General features: G+C 40.8%; 1 protein-coding gene across 7 annotated transcripts in view; it reads left to right on the top strand.

The window, feature by feature from the left end:
* SSBP3 (single stranded DNA binding protein 3) overlaps positions 1-17,565 on the top strand; it is a 169,412-nt gene that overhangs the window by 97,694 nt on the left and 54,153 nt on the right. The gene's annotated exons all lie outside the window — the stretch shown is intronic.

Raw genomic sequence — 17,565 nt, 5'->3', positions numbered from 1 at the left:
TTCTGTTGTCTCTGCTTCTGGACAACTTCATCATCTCCAAGTATAGTTCTTTAATAGTTATTATTCCACTAACACTGCTGGAGAATTTGAAAATATACCTGTTTGGCTTGCGTAGTACTGATGGCCTTGGAAAGTGGATGGTTGCTGGCACATACTGTACTGAAATTTGAAGTCCTTAAAACTGCAGTGTTTGGCCTTAGAGGCATCGTGACATGGCAGAAATGCTCAAATACAAGGCACTAAATGCTGAGTATACTCTTTCTGTGCTTTAGGAAAAAGATGCTTTGAAGCTGACATGCTGTCGTATGTCATGCCACCCATCTCCCAAGTATTTTATGTGGCTTGATTACTGACATACTATTAAATCCCTTTGTTGACATAACACAAAATGAGCGCACTTGTTTTCCTCTGCCAAATGTATACATATTGCGTTCTTACGCTTGGGAGCATTATCCATCCATGGAGGGTGGGGGTGGAGGGGGAAGGAAACAATCAGCTGCTGAATAGCTTGAATGATCTCTAAAAACACTTCTCTACCACCAGCTTTTATGACAAATAGATAAAGATGCTAAAAGTTGTAAGGGGAGCTAAGCAGCTTAACTGAGTTGAATTTTCTAGTCAGCTGGCTAGCATTATGAATGACTGAAGATGGCAATATGAAGCTGTTGCTCATACTCCCTTTTTAGCATACTACTAGTTTGAAAGAACACCCTGGTCAGTATGAAAGCAAACTTTAGAAAGTTAGGAAAACTATCTTTGGCGAGAGTATTCTGTCTTGCCATGTTTTTGGGGTGTATGTATGACCTGGTTTTTGGTATGATATGTCGTAAACGTACAGGCGGTACAGTCAGCATCTAATTCTTTGTCATGATCCTGAATAATATTCCACTTTCAGCTTTCATGCGGGTGGGGGAGAGGACAGCTGAAGACAAACGCTACAGGGGATGCTACTAAAGACCTAACCTGTTATGTTTCTTATTCCAGAACACGACAGCTCTGTTGAATAGAGCACATCAAAACTTAAATTCCATAGAATGCAAGTTGCAGCAAATTTCTTTGTAATGTTTTCGATTTTGATGTGCTAACATGACTTAACAAGCAAGTGGTTTCCTCAAAGCTTTCAAACACTGCAGGGCTACAATGCCTTAAATTTCTCTCCCCTCGTGTGTGTGTGTGTGTGTGTGTGTGTGTGTACATGCGTGCAGGCTTCCTTTTTTCTTTTCCTGTTGTTTTACACTTGTTCATGTTCATTCCCCCTTTTAATTTGGTTGCTGTGAAGTTTTACAACCCTGCCAAGCTATTTCCTTGGGATATATTTAGACAAAGCAAGATCAGCAGAGAGTCTCAGTCTGTTTGTACAAGGATGTTTGTAAATGTTAGCAAGTAACCACTGCCAGGCTTTTGAACGTGTATGTCCATGAGATACCACCAAGAGCCATTGACAAAACTGTGAATGACTGGAGAGGTTTCCTAATGGTGAAGAGGGAAGCCTGTGTGTGTGTTTTTGTGTGTGAGTGTGTGAAAACTGAAGCTGTCCTGGTGTAGCTGCCTTGTCTCTTTACAAGAGAAACAGGAAAATAGGCCTTGTATTAGCATGAAGTACTATGAAATTGTTAGCTTTTTAAAAATGTATTGGTTAGTGTATTTGTAACAGAATAAAATCAGAGCTCTAACTGACTTGAGGGACAAGCCTTTGACTTGTCTCTGGAATGGCTGCTTAGGTCTGTGACTGTCAGGGAAGGAAAATTGTAAATCTGATAAATCATTAGAAAATTCAAGATGTTATTTATATTCGTCAGTGATCTTCCCCCTCAGTAAAACCTTCTTAACCCTTCCCTCATAAGCTCCTGCAGGAAAGTTCCAGATCAGGAACACACACACACACACACACACACACACACACACACACACACACTCTTACAGTGTTGGTACTGAAAAATTCACACTGCTTTTATTATTTATTAAATTTATCAGTCGCTTTTCTGCCACGGCAACTCAAAGCCCCTACAATGTTTTCATAGACTCATCTACTCCAACCCCCTGCAGTTCAGGAATCTTTCTCCCATGAGAGTCTCATGCTCTACCAACTGAGCTATTTTATACCGGTAAACCACATCAACTACAGGCATATTACAGTATCTTTAAGCAAAAAAGAGTGGGGCTGTAGCAACAGTCTCCCACCCACAATAATGGACACACATACACACACATCAGAGGTACTAGAAAATAAACACACATCTCTTTTTTCTAAGCATTAGATCAGTGTTTCTAAAAGTTACTGTGTGCTCAAAATAACTACTAAGATAAATATTTTGCTGGTAACAAAGGCACCGTTGTTTATAATCATGTTCAACATTTAACAATGTTTTGACCTGGAACATAGGGGTGGGTGGGTGGGTGGGTGAGTGAGTAAATGAATAAATGTTATATATAAAATTTATCTGTGTAGATGGTTCAGGTACCCCTGCCCACCCATACTTGAATTGTACAGAAGGCATAACATGAAAGAAACTGTTCCAACTGTAACTATGAAACTTTTAACTTTTATCAGAACACTCATTTTGTTGTATGATGTGGTGGCGGCACCAGGAAACCTACCATCATCCAAGACGCAAAATTGATCACTTGCAATTGCCTTGTGTTACCTTGACTGCTAACATGTGATGCTTGTTTTGGGTACCAAATCTGTCCCATGCATGTAATGCTGGACCTTATAGCTCAGCATAGAGAGACTTTGCCATAATTCTATAAACTTCCCAATGTATAATTCTATACACTTCTATACATATCAATATACTGGTGCTGTGGGTGGAGCTTTTGTGACGAAAAGTTGTATTTTTTTCTTGGAGTTTTATGTCTGGAGAGGCCTGTAGTTCTGGCTGAGCAGATGTCTCTCACTGCTGAAATTTGGTCCAAACCCCTGTCCTTTCAAGTGCTGTTCATATCTGATGCCTTAATTTGGGAACAATTCTTCTAACCTGGAATAGTCTCTCCAAAGGTATAATTTTGAACAAATGAAGGTGTCTTATACTGAGTCAGATATCCAGCTCATTTAGCCCAATAATGTCAGCTCTAAGCAGTAATATCTATTGTGAGTGGCAAACGGCTTTCCAAGCCCTGCTACCTGAGATTCATTGAAATAGGGACAACAGGAATCGAACCTGGAACCACTCTAAATGCTACGCACGTATGCTACCCCTGAATTATGGCTTCTTATACAAGTGCGTCATTCGTATTTGTAAATTTAGATGCAGTTTTGAATGAAAACACCCTTCATGTGCTTGACTTCTTAAAGACTTTGGCAAAACCAATTTCGGTCATCTAGTTCCTCCTACAAGAGTAAATTTCAGCAAGTGGTAGATAGAGCAGTATGATTAATTAGACTGCTAGAACATTTAGGACTTGCATTTCAAATAGCTGTTCTTCATGTTTCCAGTGTGTTTCAGAAAGAGAGGATTAAGCTGTGTGTGTCAACAGTTGGCAGGGAAAGGGAGACTTATGTGTAACGTATGTGCGCACTATTCATAATTTATTGTAACACATGCTTTTAGATGTTAGTTGGAAAGAGTGTAGCAGTCTATTTTAATTATTATAGTTACAGGCTATTAGACCACATCTAAGAGTAAAGCAGTATTGCCGTTAATGTGGAAATTATTCCAAAGTACCTGATATTTCATTCACAGTGTATCCCAGCCTGTCTTAAAGGAGTTCTGAATACTCTGTGCAAAATTTTGTCGGGGGGGGGGGGACCCAACCCTTTATTTATATACAAGATCCTTCAACTGCGTGCTCATCAATGCCCTTGAAGTTTGGCCACAAAGGCCTGTTGGAGACATAATGGCTCGGGTTTAGACATTGTGGCCCGTGGTTGGGAACTTGCTTTGTGTTTGCACATTTCTTCCTTCCTGACTTTTTTCACTTCTGAATCCATACAATATGATTCCATGGTTTTCATTTCTGGTTTGGAGGCCAATCATGGTTTGTGGGTAACTAGAGTTTGCCTTATTTCACATGCAAACCATGGTTACAGCAAAGCAGGAAGAGCAGAAAAAGAGGAGAAGGGAGTGGGAACAGAGCACATTCCTGACAGCAAAACTGGACCAATGTTTCTGGACTTCTAACCACGGTTAAGCAATTGGGAACTTGTTGTGAGGCTCTCCCTTCATGTTCTCTCAACTCTTTCATGACACCCATATTTTCAGCATTAACCACGGTGAAGCGTGACATCTGTAATAAGGTAATCATTAACAAGCATTGCCTTTTTATCCCAGAATTTACAAACCAGCTTCAAACTGAACTTCTAAATTCTAGTTAAAGCTAACCATGGTTGACATTAATGTTTGTGCAGATATAATGTATTGCTCTGATTAATGCTGAAAATGGGAGAGTGGAACATCCCTAACTTTAACCATGGTTAGAAGATCAGGAGATATAAAAGTTTACCAGGCATTAAGAGTGTAGTGCTAGGGCAACTTTTCAGATCATCTTTGGGCCTACTGCCTGAGATCGTTATCAACAGGTCTATGGTTTCTACAACTAACCTGCGTATTTGACCCTTAGAAATAAAATTATATTTTAAAAATTAGATTAAAACCTCCATTTGAGGGTACAGCAAGCAGTTGGCAACAGCTTTTACTCAATTGCTGTCCTTGCTGGGAGCCACAAAAGACCTAGAAATTGAAAAGTAGCAGGGATGTAGGCTTTTACTCTTGCTTTTGACTGTTTAAACGATGGTTATGCGTAACTGCTGCTATATTGCAGATACATACATATATATATATATAGAGAGAGAGAGAGAGAGAGAGAGAGAGAATTGTTTATATACAGCAGCATAAGTACTCATTAGGCCTTTCAAGGAGTGAATGTTGCAAAAAAAAGTGTTGGTAATTTCACAAACGCAGCCCAGGCAGAAGTACGCAGGAACTATTAACCCAACAGGGCAGTGAGATGAATTTTGAAATAAAAACAAACAAACCCATCTCCTGCTTAGATCTGGATGAAATGGCCAAGATAGTGCTTTACTCTAAAGTTAATCGGGTTAGCATGAGGTGTGGTAGTGTTCTATTATTAAATTTAAAACCTCACTATATAAGATGAAGGCAGCTTTAATGAGATGAAAAGGCTTAACAGGAGTCCACTTAAATTCAGTCTTACCTGTTTGTGCAGTCTGTTTAAACCCTGACCCGTAGTGTTGTCGTTTCTTTTACGCTTTTGTAGTCTAGATTCTGGGAAGAAAACTGGGCAGAGATATTATCAATCTGACCCAGCCATCTCTGCTGGGGATGGGCAGTAGTCGTGGGAACCCCCAGGATATGTTTCTTGGACAAAAGCACCCTTTGGTATTTTTGAAGAGCCAGTTGGATATTAGTCATTGCTGAGACAAATTTATGCTGATGAATCAAAACACCCTTATCAGATATTTTGGACACTGTTGTACTTCTACCTGCTTACCTCTACTGTACTATTGTAGGTTACTTTTAAATGTTCCATTTGACTTTTTAAACTATTATACCACACTGGCTCTTTGCAGTAGCATCTAGTTTTTGCCTGGCATGTTATTTAATAGACTGCTCTTCTTCCGTATTATTTGACAATAAGGTCAGTGCTGAGCTTCCTTTGGAACATGAAAATCTGTCCTGGACATGAGGCACATGGCGGTGGGGTGGGGTGGGGTGAGACAAAAGCCTACCAAACTTTGCTTGTCCAACCGGTCTGTGAGGTTGAGCAGAGAGACCCCAAGGGCCAAGAATTATGCTTGTGATTCAAGTGGGAATATATACCCATACTTTATGAGGTTAACTTCAATTTTCAGCACAGTGACCCATTAAGCTGCTTTGCTTTGTGCCACTTGTAACGGGGGAAAGAAGCAGTGGGGATGGCAGTTTGTGATTATCCTGACAGGGGGATTGAATGAAAGGGACGTGAGTGCTGAAATAAGCACTATTTGCCCCTTACTGTTCAAATAGGAGATTGAACGAAAGACCCTTGAGCAGAGCATTTTGAGCTAAAGGTGCAAATTCACAGACTGTCTTATCTAAACTGCTAAGGTACTTACTCTGGAAGCTTGTCAGCATGTACAAAATAGTAGGAGGTTAAACAGTCAAGAGGCATGCTACCGCTTACACCTTCCTAGTTGTGTCAAGTCTTCTCTGGTGCACATCAGCGAGTTGTGTTCCCTTTCGGCCAACATTTCTTTCATAAAATTCATTGCTGTTGTCATTGCTATTTGTCTCTTAGTTTGGGACCAAAGTGCCCGTAATACTGCGGGCCAAGGTAAAGGTAAAGGGACCCCTGACAATTAGGTCCAGTTGTGACCGACTCTGGGGTTGCGGTGCTCATCTCGCTTTATTGGCCGAGGGAGCCGGCGTACAGATTCCGGGTCATGTGGCCAGCATGACTAAGCCTCTTCTGGCGAACCAGAGCAGCGCACGGAAACGCCGTTTACCTTCCCGCTGGAGTGGTACCTATTTATCTACTTGCACTTTGATGTGCTTTCGAACTGCTAGGTTGGCAGGAGCAGGGACCGAGCAACGGGAGCTCACCCCATCGCATGGATTCGAACCGCCAGCCTTCTAATTGGCAAGTCCTAGGCTCTGTGGTTTAACCCACAGCACCCCCCCCCAATAAAACATACTGCCAAAAATGATCTCAAGGTAACCGAGCCCAGGCCCCCACATCCAACCCATGCAGCAATCTCCTGCAGATAAAAATTCTGATATCCAGACTGCTGTGTACCACAGAGAGATGGCATATGTTTGCAGATATATAAGCCACTTCACAACCAACAGCTACTGAAATGGTGTACCATAAAGGTGCACTTGCTACAGCTTTCATCAGGAGTGTTGCTTGTTTTTCTCCTGGTCTTGCCTCTTTCTGTACCTGTGGGTACTAAAAGAGAGACTGCAAAGCGCTATTGTTTTTAAGAGAGCAAGAAGAACATACCTTTAAAGAAGAGTGGAAAACATTTATTGAATATATGGAAAATAATTGTATGCAGCTGAAAATGCTGGCAGCACTAAGATAAATTCAACAGAGTAAACTTTTTTTGATGGATGTAAAAGTGAAAAACTGATTTGAATGTTTATAGTAAAATATGGAGGGATGTATGATATGTAAAATGAACCATGGAAGAAGAAGGGACGTCATTGGATATTTTAAAGTTTGTAAAATGTTTATTTGGAAATCGGAAATGGAAACTTTAATTTAAAAAATCATTTTAAAAAAAGAGAGAAAGCACTATTTAAGGGCTACTTAGCAGGTCCTGGCAAATGTGCACAGATTTATTGCCTTAAATGGGTGGACCAAGCCCAGATGCCTCCTCATTTCCTTTGCAGCCTGTTTCGCAAAAAGACTTGGTTCTGATGCTTGAAAGAGATGCAGAATCATTTTTCACACTGTGAGATGAGAAGAAATGGCAGTCGATGTTGAGGGCGAAGAGAGGAGGTACAGGGAAATTTCCTTTGGCCAGGTTAAGGATTTGAGCTATAGGGTATCCATTATCAATTGCGTTCTTTCCCCTCAAACGGATTTAAATGGGCTGCCTTATGGGTTGATACCTAATGTAGCTGTCTGCATTTCTTCACTCACAAATATTGTGACTGACAGCAAACAACCCCAGCTGCAGGGCGGAGGTCAAGGGTTAAATGAGCGTAGAGACTGAGCTGCTCTCCCCTGCCCCAACCAAGAAAATATTCCAGAACAGAACCGAAGCTGAAGAAAGCTCTCACATTGCTGCTTGGAATACATTGACTAATCCACAGCTTTTGTTTTTAGTCACATTCTCTTGGAAGCATGTTTGGGGAGGGGGGGGTGTTTTACATGAGTAAAACAAGTTCTTAGTAACACATGTGTGGTTCTAGACTTGAATTCAGACCTGTTGGTAATAAGAGGCTTCATAGGTAAGGAGAACCTTGTGAGCCCTCTGTTAATACCTGATTCAGTTAATGTGGTTAAGGTTGCTTTTAAGACATAGCAGAAACCGTTCAGGTTGTTCTAGGTACAGGTCTGCAAATGCTTACCTTTCAATAAACAGGTCGCTGACCTGGGGAGCTGGCCTAAAAGGTCACAAGTGGCAAATGTAGAGTTACCTGTCTGGTACCTTTAAAAAAATAAAAAATAAAGCAGTTTCAGGTATCCTAGGTGGCCTAGGTAGCCTCTGTTTAGTCTTTTCAGACTGCTTTACTGATGGCTTAGAGTTACCACTATTACCTAGAAGTATTATGTAGCTCAATAAAAAGATGCATGTAGTGAATTTACTAAACAACTTGTTTCATTAAGTGGCTTATTGCCTGGCAAAATACTGCTGTTGCTTGTTTCAGACTGGACAAGAGGTAATGAAACTGAAGACTCCAGTAAATTATCAAAATAACAAGCAGGCATCTTTCAGTGACTCTTTTTTAAATAGAGGGACAGTTAATCAATCTCCTACTAGAAGCCTTTAATCCTGTAAATATATCTGGGATAGTTTTTGCCAAACAGACCAATTATTTACTTATTAATGCTGCTCAGAAATGTAAGACAGCTCAAGCCATTATTTGTGGGTTGATTAAATGTGACTTGGTACCATAGGATTACAACTAGCGTTGCCAGGGACTGTAGACCCAAACCTTGACTGGATTTTCTGCCTTTTACATTTCATAGTAACAAAGATGGCATGAAATTTAAACTGCACAGATTAACCCTGAGCATGTGAAAGTTTAATTACAGTGCTTCAGTAAATTGAATCAATCCTTGTACCTTTTGGGAAAGTAGCACAATAATGAACTCCACTTTACAGGTGGATAGAGGTGAAGTGATATGACAAAGGTTTTGTCACATGCTGCAGAACCAGAAATGAAATTTTCTGTATTTCTACCAGTACCTGTGATAGGCTTTGCATTGCGCAACTATTCTCTTCCGCTTTATTAATGGATGCTGTATTCGTTATTGGATGGCATGAAAAGCCTTCCTTTAAAACACTTCCTTATTGACTGCCAATTTTTTCTTTTAACCATTATGTTGTAGGTTGGGGTACATCTTCCAAACAGTAATATTGTTGTTATAAGGGCTATATTTTTTTCTTTAGCCTCTGTAGCCTGGGAACGCGGATGTAAAATTATTGGGTCATGGATTTAACCCTGCTGTACACTTTTTGGTGGTTAGTTGTCAGGTGGGCTATCCTGCTCTGTCTAAATTAATTGTTACTTTCCATAAGCGCTCTGACCATGTTTCTTTTTGAAAAGCAAGTGTAGAAACCATGTCACTGCAGTGCACAACTCTGTTTGCTTGGTCCTATTTATTACTTTCAGTCATATAATCCAAATGCTGAATATATATTTTTTTAACTCAAGCTAACCCAGAAGAGTAAACACAGTTCAGATAACTGTCAGGTTTTTTCCTGCGTATCACTGACTCCAATCATTGCACCTAGGCTAAGTTTATTGAAGGCACCAGGGAGGTTCCACATGTGTAGCCAAGAGCAGAATGTGGCTTGAACAACCTTTCTTCCTGGAGGTGATACATGAGGAGGCACATGAATTGGATCTGATCTCAGGTTGAGCAAAGCAGGTGGTTAGGAGATAAAACTCCCCACCCCCCAAAGCGTTAGCTGAGCACATTTTCTTAAAGAAAGCACTAGCATTCCAACACAAGCTCTTCCATGCTATAGTTTTTAAAAAGTCTGTTCTCACAGTATGACTGTATAATTGTTGCTTGGTCCCTGAGAACTTATAAAATATGGTTAGGCTGACATATGAAAAGGCTGATATTTAAATACCGATCATTTTCACAGATGGGGCTTAAAGCTTTATGCATCGGATTAGACCTCTTCTTTGACCTCTTGGTGGCTTTTGATACCATTGACCACTGTTTCCTTCTGGTGTGGCTCAGGGAGGTGGGGTTTGGGGATACTGTATTGCAGTGGCTCTGCTCCTACCTCCATAGAAATTTCCAGAAAGTAGTTGTGGGAGGGGGCACTGTTCAATGCAAAGGGAGCTTTCCTATGGTGTCATGCAGAGTTCCATCTTGTACCCCATGCTATTAACATCTATATGTTGAGAGCTGCCATCAGGAGTCTTTGAGTGCAGGGTCATCAATATGTGGATGACACCCATCTCAATCAGAAGAGGTGGTTGAGCTGCTAAACAGGTGTTTGGAGGCAGAGATAGGCTTGATGTCAACCAACAAATTGAAACTGAATCCTGGAAAGACTGAAGTTTTATATGTTCAGGTCCAGGAGGTAGGAAGACAGCCTGTTCTGAATGTAGCTTGGGGGTACTCCTGGATCTAACATTGTTACTTGAGGCACCTCTTATTCCAGATTGGAATAATAATAATAATAATAATAATAATAATAATAATAATAATGGTGATGATCGTGTAGGGCCCCAAACTGCTTCAGGCAAAAATGTCTGAAAAAGCAAAAAGGCAAAAAGTTGATTCTGCTCACAGCGTGTATAAAAATATTGCTTTCTCATGGACTGGTACACATTATAGTTAGATTAGGAAGTTACTTTCTGCTCATATTTTTATAAATTATACAATGGATGAAGGTTTTTTTTTTTTTTTTTACCTGCTTCTCAGCATAATTAAGGATACAAGTTTGTGGTAATCCTGTGGATACCCACCTCTTACTTGTTACATTTTCAATACTTTCTGCAGCAGTATTGTTCTTTGCAGGGCTAACACAGCCACAAGGCCATCTTACTGCTTTCTTGTTATGCTGCTGAGAGGCTTGAAGAAAAGCTCTTTTCTTTTGCCTGCTGGCTTAATATATTGTATTGTACTTAGGTTGTAAGATCTTTGCAGTCCCATTTTGTTTGTCTGTATAACACCTAGCACAACATTGCAGTTTAATTATTCGGTCTATGTATTAGCACCCTTCACTAAAAAAGGGTACTTTCCAATTTAAAAACAAATGCAATTAAACAATGAAAACCTCACCAAAACCCACAAAAAATATGTTTGAAGTCCCCTCCAAATAAAACGTCTTTAGCACCAAAAATACATAAACGTTGCTCCAGGCAATGTTTCTGGTGCCATGGCCAAGATGACACACTCACTTCAGTAACCACTCACCTAAATTTCGGGTGGTTGTGTGTGGAGATTGGGGGGTCTTACCTGAAGAAAAAAATTGAGTTAAACCAAGTCATCTGAAAGCAATTGGAACTAATTATGGCTGCCAGAATCTGTATCCCAGGAACTCTCTAAAACAGTGATGGCCAAACTTGGCCCTCCAGCTGTTTTGGGACTACAATTCCCATCATCCCTGACCACTGGTCCTGTTAGCTAGGGATGATGGGAGTTGTAGTCCCAAAACTGTTGGAGGCTGACTATGGCCATCACATCTCTAAAAGAAGGTGCCTCTGGAAGTCTCTGCCAAGACTTGGAGCGTCCAGTCAGTGTAGGGTCCCAGCAAGCTCTGCAGAAAGCAAAGGAGAGCAAATGGACCACAGCAACAAAATGCCAGAAGGAAAGGGCCAGAGACTTGTAAACTCGGTGTATCATTTTCTCCTTCCACAAACGTGTTTAGTTGTGCCTTTGTATAGTAGTGGGATCTTCTGATAGTAGAATTGCTAGCAAAATATGAGCCAGCGGTGCAGCAGGCTAATATTAGTGTGATTTTTCTACACACTATTAATTGAGGGGGGGGGGGAACTATATTATGAAAATTTCAGGGTGAGGTGCGGGGGAGGCAGTTCGCTATCTGGCCTCTGACGAGTCACTATTCCTAACATACCTTACAAAGTTGTTACAAGGATTAAATTAAACGTGCCATTGTAAAGCAACCCTAGAGTTGTAAAGCAACTCTAGAAATGATAGATAAGCTGCAGGTGAACAATTTCTAGAGAACTGAGCTTTCAGTTTTCATATGAGCCATCCAAATCCTCCCTTCTATTCAAGTGAGGCAGGGACAGAGCTTATATTCAGTCGGTGGTTCTGCATGTCAGAGCTCCTCCTCTTCTTCCTTGGATTAAAATCACAGAACTATTAGCTTGCAGCTGAAATGCAGGGCACCGAAATCCTCCCATTTCATAATAGTTTAAAGGCTAGATGGGCCTTGTTTAATTCCCTCCCCTGCCCTCCCCCAAGCCTGGCTGGTTTCCAGAGAGTAGGGCTTCTGTGTAAGCACAGGCAAATTGTTTTCATAGCTAATCTGGAGTTGGAGAGTGAACTGCTGTTTGTCTTCCACGGAGCAGGCCCCAGTCTGCCTATGTGTAAATCACACCAGGAGTGAGGTGCAAGATAAAAGAACAGAATAACCATTCCTGTGGAGATTACATCACTGCCTTCTGGTGGAATGACACACTCCAGATACTCTACCAAAACATTGTCAGGACTGGGTGAGGGTGGTTGTGTTGTACCTCCGGAAGTTTTTAAGAGAATGTTTAGCAGTGAGGGCACCTCTGTCTCTGCACCGCACGCCCCCCCCCCCCCGGCCTTTTAAGCAGCCAACCTTTAATTCAAACCAGAGAGCCATAGAAATTCCTGTTTTGTGGAGGTCATTACAAATGGCAGGCTGGGGGAAGTATAATTTGTGTTTCACTTGTATGACTAATTATTTCTGAGGCCTGTGGAAGAATCAAGTGGTAGAGTCCTAAGCTGGTACGAGTGGACTGTACCACTTCAGACTGCAGGTGCCGAAAGCTGCTCTGAGTGCATATTAGAAAAAGAAACAAACAGACAAATCCCAGCAAGTCGACAAAGGCAGGGCTGGACTAAAACCCTTCTGTATGATGTGCTAGGTTTTTTTCTTTTTGCTTGTAGGAAAGCGTGTTTTTAATGCAGTGGAGTGTTCAAAAGTAGTATTGCCCCACCTGCAGCCTGAAGTGGTACTGTCCATGGCACCGCCTCAAAGTAACACCTTGTTTTGCCACGTGTGTAAACTACGCCTGAGTGTAAGCAGTATGCGGTTTGAGAAATCCAATGGTGGTCCAAGTAGGAATTGTTTGAACTGGAGTCTAGCGTCAGTGTTGCAGCCTCACATGGAAACCTCTGAAAAGTCTCCCCCCCCCCCCCCGCAGGAGCACCCTGTGCAATAAATTTAATGTTGAAAACCTTGCTGTGTTTCTTCCATTCTAATTACATGCAGTGTCTTAAGCCACTGCTGTCATAGACCTGCAGTACTGACATGCAAGTGCTCTGTTTTGTGCTTTGACTCTCTGATCTTACTTTATTTAAATGGATTTTACTGTTGTTTTGAAACTTACTCATAACCCCACCTGTCTATAGCTGGTGTGTAGTAGTTTAGGAGGCTGAACTATGAACTGGGGAATTCCCCATTTTAAATCTTGCTTCATTAAAGGCCTTTAGGCAAGTGACGTCCTCTCAGCCCCTTCTCCATGCCTGCCCCCCTCCAGAATCTGCAATGTGGGGATTATAATACTGACCAACCTTACAGGCTTGTTACAAAGATTAATGAAAAGCACTTTCAATGCTCTTTAAAACAGTCGTCTTCAACCTTCTCATACCCAGGACCCACCTTTAACCCAAACATGCATTTGGGGACCCAATTCTTCATCTTTTACCAGATATTTGCATGGCAGCAGTGCTCCTGTTGTGACCCACCTCAAATCAGTCCATGACCCCACTTGTGGGTCCCGACCCACCAGTTGAAGACCAGTGCTCTAAAATGTTATGCAAATTGCTGTTGCTTTTAGTCTTTAATGAACAAAAATAAATAAAAAGAGGCTGCAGTGCAGCCCTTGGGGTGGAATGAATTGTCCATTTGTGTAAAGCTGTATATGAATATCCTAAATTAAAAGGTTGGATGGGACCTCAGCTCTCATCTAGTCCAACCTCTTGCCAATGCAGGAAACCTACTACTACAAAATCCCTGGCTGGTGGCAACACTCAACCTCTGCTTGAAAACCTTTAACTTTCCAAGACGGTTTCTTCCACTGTTGTACAACTCATGCCATCACAAGGTTCTTCCTAATGTTCAGTCTAAATTCCTTTTCTTGTAATTTGAACCCTTTGGCTCTGGTCCTACCCTGCAGAGCAACATACAATTAATTTGGTCCATCTATCTGACAGCCCTTCAGAAATCTGACGATGACTGTTACATCTCTTCTCCAAGTTAAACATACCCATCCACTTTCCCCCCTCAAATGACATGATCTTCCTTGTCACCATATTTATCACTTTCTTCTGTCTGCGGTCCATTTTGTCCATACCCATCTTAAACTTTGCAACTCAGAACTGGAAGTATGACCAAAGCAGACTAGAGTCCAATGTCCAATACTTCGGACATTACTCTGGACATTCTACTTCTGGTGACACAACCTAGAATTATATTCTACTCTTTCTACTCAGATGAAAAACTTTATATTAATCCCTGTTTAAAAATCATTTTGTTAATTTTGGGCCAGTTTTCCATCTTGCTACGATCATCTTGGATCCAGATTCTGTTTCTGAAAGTATTAGTTGCTCAATTTGGTGTTGTCTGCAGATCTTCATGAGCATCTCCTCCACTTCTTTGTCCAAGTTGATTATAATCACCTTCACTTTACATTAGATCAAAATCAGCACAAGATTCCTACTATAACTATCTTATAGGTTGAGGACACAAAAAGAAAGCTGTGTAATGGGTTCATAGTCTGGACTCTGCATCAAGTTACAAAGGCTTCAGATTTACTAGTGTCAGAATGCAGACAGATTTGTGTTTTGTGTTTCTCAGCCAGAGAATGCTCAGGTTGCTCTGACTGGGTCTTGAATTAAGAGGAGCCCTGCTCTTAATAAATGAGGCTCTTTAGCCTGCTGCATGTAACCACTGTCTGCAGTCTTCATGATGAATTAGTCAGCTGTGAAAGCACCACTGAAATGGAATCATTTTTTTCTTTTATTTTTTAGTATACATGTCTGAAACCTGGTTTTGTGGTCCTTTCACATCAAACCATCTTCAGCTGTTGTGGAATCCTTTTGACTTTGTTTCCAGCTTTGGATCGTTTAACAGAAGAAAATGATCACTTCTTTGGAGGGCTATGGGCTCTCGTGATAGCTCATGATGCCTTTTGCATGCAGCTGAAGGTCAGAGTTGGGTAGTTGAGTAGATTCCATCATGTTGGAGTCAAACAGTGGCTCATCTTTCCTCTCCCCCACTTAACTCCCTTTGCCCCCATAACTTTTTAAAAAATCTATTGGTGGGATTCCTACAGATTATTTAAGCATCCAGTTCCTCGCTGTGTTGTTTTGTTCAATTTCTTTTGCATTCTGACCTACATCATTCTTTATTTGCAAAGCTATACTTGCAGGCAGCAGTAATAAATCAATTAATGACTCTGATGAATCATTTAATGGCTGACAAAATAACACTAAAGCCAACAGCTTGGATCTCTGTAGCAGTACCAGAAGACGCTGGTTGACTCAGGGCTGGGAGACGAAACAGCGACTGTTAGCTCAATTAGCACAATTAGTGTGCGATTTAAAGGCTTAGACGGCATCTGCTGGAGTGTACCGAGCCGGTGTGTTGACTGCATGTCTAAGTTTGGAAGCAGAACTCATCCATCCAGATTTTCATCATTTTCTGTGCTGGTTCATTTTTAAAATATAATTAATGAATGTCAGAAACTGCCCCATAATTTACTTTGCATTTACAGCTAAGTATAAATTCTGAACCTTGTCTCCCATCCTGCAGAAATCTGTCAGACCTCCCACAAATGCAGATGTTAAGTTCTGCCCCAAAGTAATGATGTTTCCCAGAAGTCTTGTAACTCTACCAGGTGCACCAAATGGCTCAAGCAGTTGCAATCGCTGCTGAACATTTTTCGGGGCACAGTGTTTTTAATAATGAGATCATTTATTGGGCACAGTTAACCTTCTTTACATGAGCTTTGCCTCCCCCCCCCCTCCATTTTAAAAATCATATTCTGTTACAAAAATATTCATATTATATCACAGTAATATGAATTTTGGGGCCTGACATTTGGCAGACCTAGTGGCATGGTAGTACTGAGCCTGTTTAGGCCTTTACTCTAGAGATTTAGCAAAGAAGTATCCTCAAGGGTCTTGCACTGTCTTCTTATGAGCCAAATTGTTAGAATAATGCCTGGATATCCCTGCTACAGGCATGTTGAAGAGCATTCAGGGTGCAAAGAGAGAAGTCATCAACACAAATTCTCTCCAGCCTGTGAAGTGCAGCATGGCTTGGTGGTGCAAGTTCATTGAGAGAATTGGCAAGCAACTTTCAAAGTAACAAGTTCAGTAACATCTCATGCAATCTCATAATGATGAAGCAGCTCAAAAGACTTGCTAAGCTTACTGCAACTGTTTACCTGCTGGTCTCCATCACAACCTGTGATTTGCATACAATAATACTATAGCCAGACCTGATGTCTACTCCCAGTTAAGAAATTATTTTATATAAGGAGAGAAAAATGTGTGGAAAGGATACAGGTTGGCTGCTACTTTACTACCATTATAAAATATAACATGTATACGGTATAACTCTTGCAACCCATTATTGTGACACTCTGTTCTTGGCATCACTTCTCTTACATGTGACCCAACTGCCTCCCTTCCAGGCTTTAAACAAGGACTCAGCTAGATTGGCAAAGAAAAAGCAATTTATACGTGTTGTGCATGCGATATAACATTGTGCCACCAGGTGCTGCTGTGGAGTCTGGTTTTTCTCTACCTGTTTTCCCTGCTTAAATTTGCAATGCATTGAACTGAAACGTTTCATTGATGTGTCTAGATCCAGCTCAAATCTTCTCTACTGGCGTGAGCTTTTTTTCATCCCATTGCGCTCATCCCTCCACCTTTGTTCACTACATTCTGCATAATTTATTTATTAAAATACATTGCTCCTTCACTTTTCTGACCTCAGATCACTTAGCTAGTTAACTTTTTGTTACCTCTTTCTAGGATTTTCTCTGCCTTGGCCATTCATCCCCGTTCTCCACCTTTGCAGCCTCTAGTATGAAGGGTGTCAGACAAAAGTCAAGAATTGCCTAATCAGGTTCCATAAAACATAAACAGGCAATATATGTCAACATGGGAGATTTCAAGGGGTCAAAAAAATGGATGTACCGTGCTATATTAGAAGCAAAAAACCTTGTTTTGATTAATTAGAAGAGCCGCAAAAAAAATCGATTGAGCACATGGATTGATAATATGGACAGATTAGCTATATATGAACGAATTGCATGTCAATGCAAAATAAGAATGGATAAATAGGAAGAAATCTGGAAGAAATATTTAAGCGATAAGGCAGATAGTGGTGGGAAGTAGGGGGAGGAGAGAGAGAGGTGGGAAAATATTGTTAGAAAAGGTGTAGTCGTAGGTCTATCAGTTTATTCAAATCTGAATTGTCAAATTGTGTTATTGTTATTATGGTTTTTGTTGTGTCTTTTGCAGTTGATGTTTGTATCAAAAAATGATTAAACAAATTAAAAAAACAGGCGGTGTATGTCAGAGGATATTATCAATCCAATACAAAAATTAACACAGTTACATAAATGCGGTTATAATACACGTGTGTGTGTGTGTGTGTGTGTGTGTGAGAGAGAGAGAGAGAGAGAGAGAGAGAGAGAGAGAGAGAGAGAGAGATTCTCATAACATAAATTACTACCTACTTATCTCAGGTAC

The sequence above is a fragment of the Podarcis gaigeae genome, assembly GCF_964106915.1.
Source record: "Podarcis gaigeae genome assembly, chromosome: 6".
NCBI classification, from domain to species: Eukaryota; Metazoa; Chordata; class Lepidosauria; order Squamata; family Lacertidae; genus Podarcis; species Podarcis gaigeae.
This window is presented reverse-complemented; position numbering and strand designations above follow the sequence as displayed.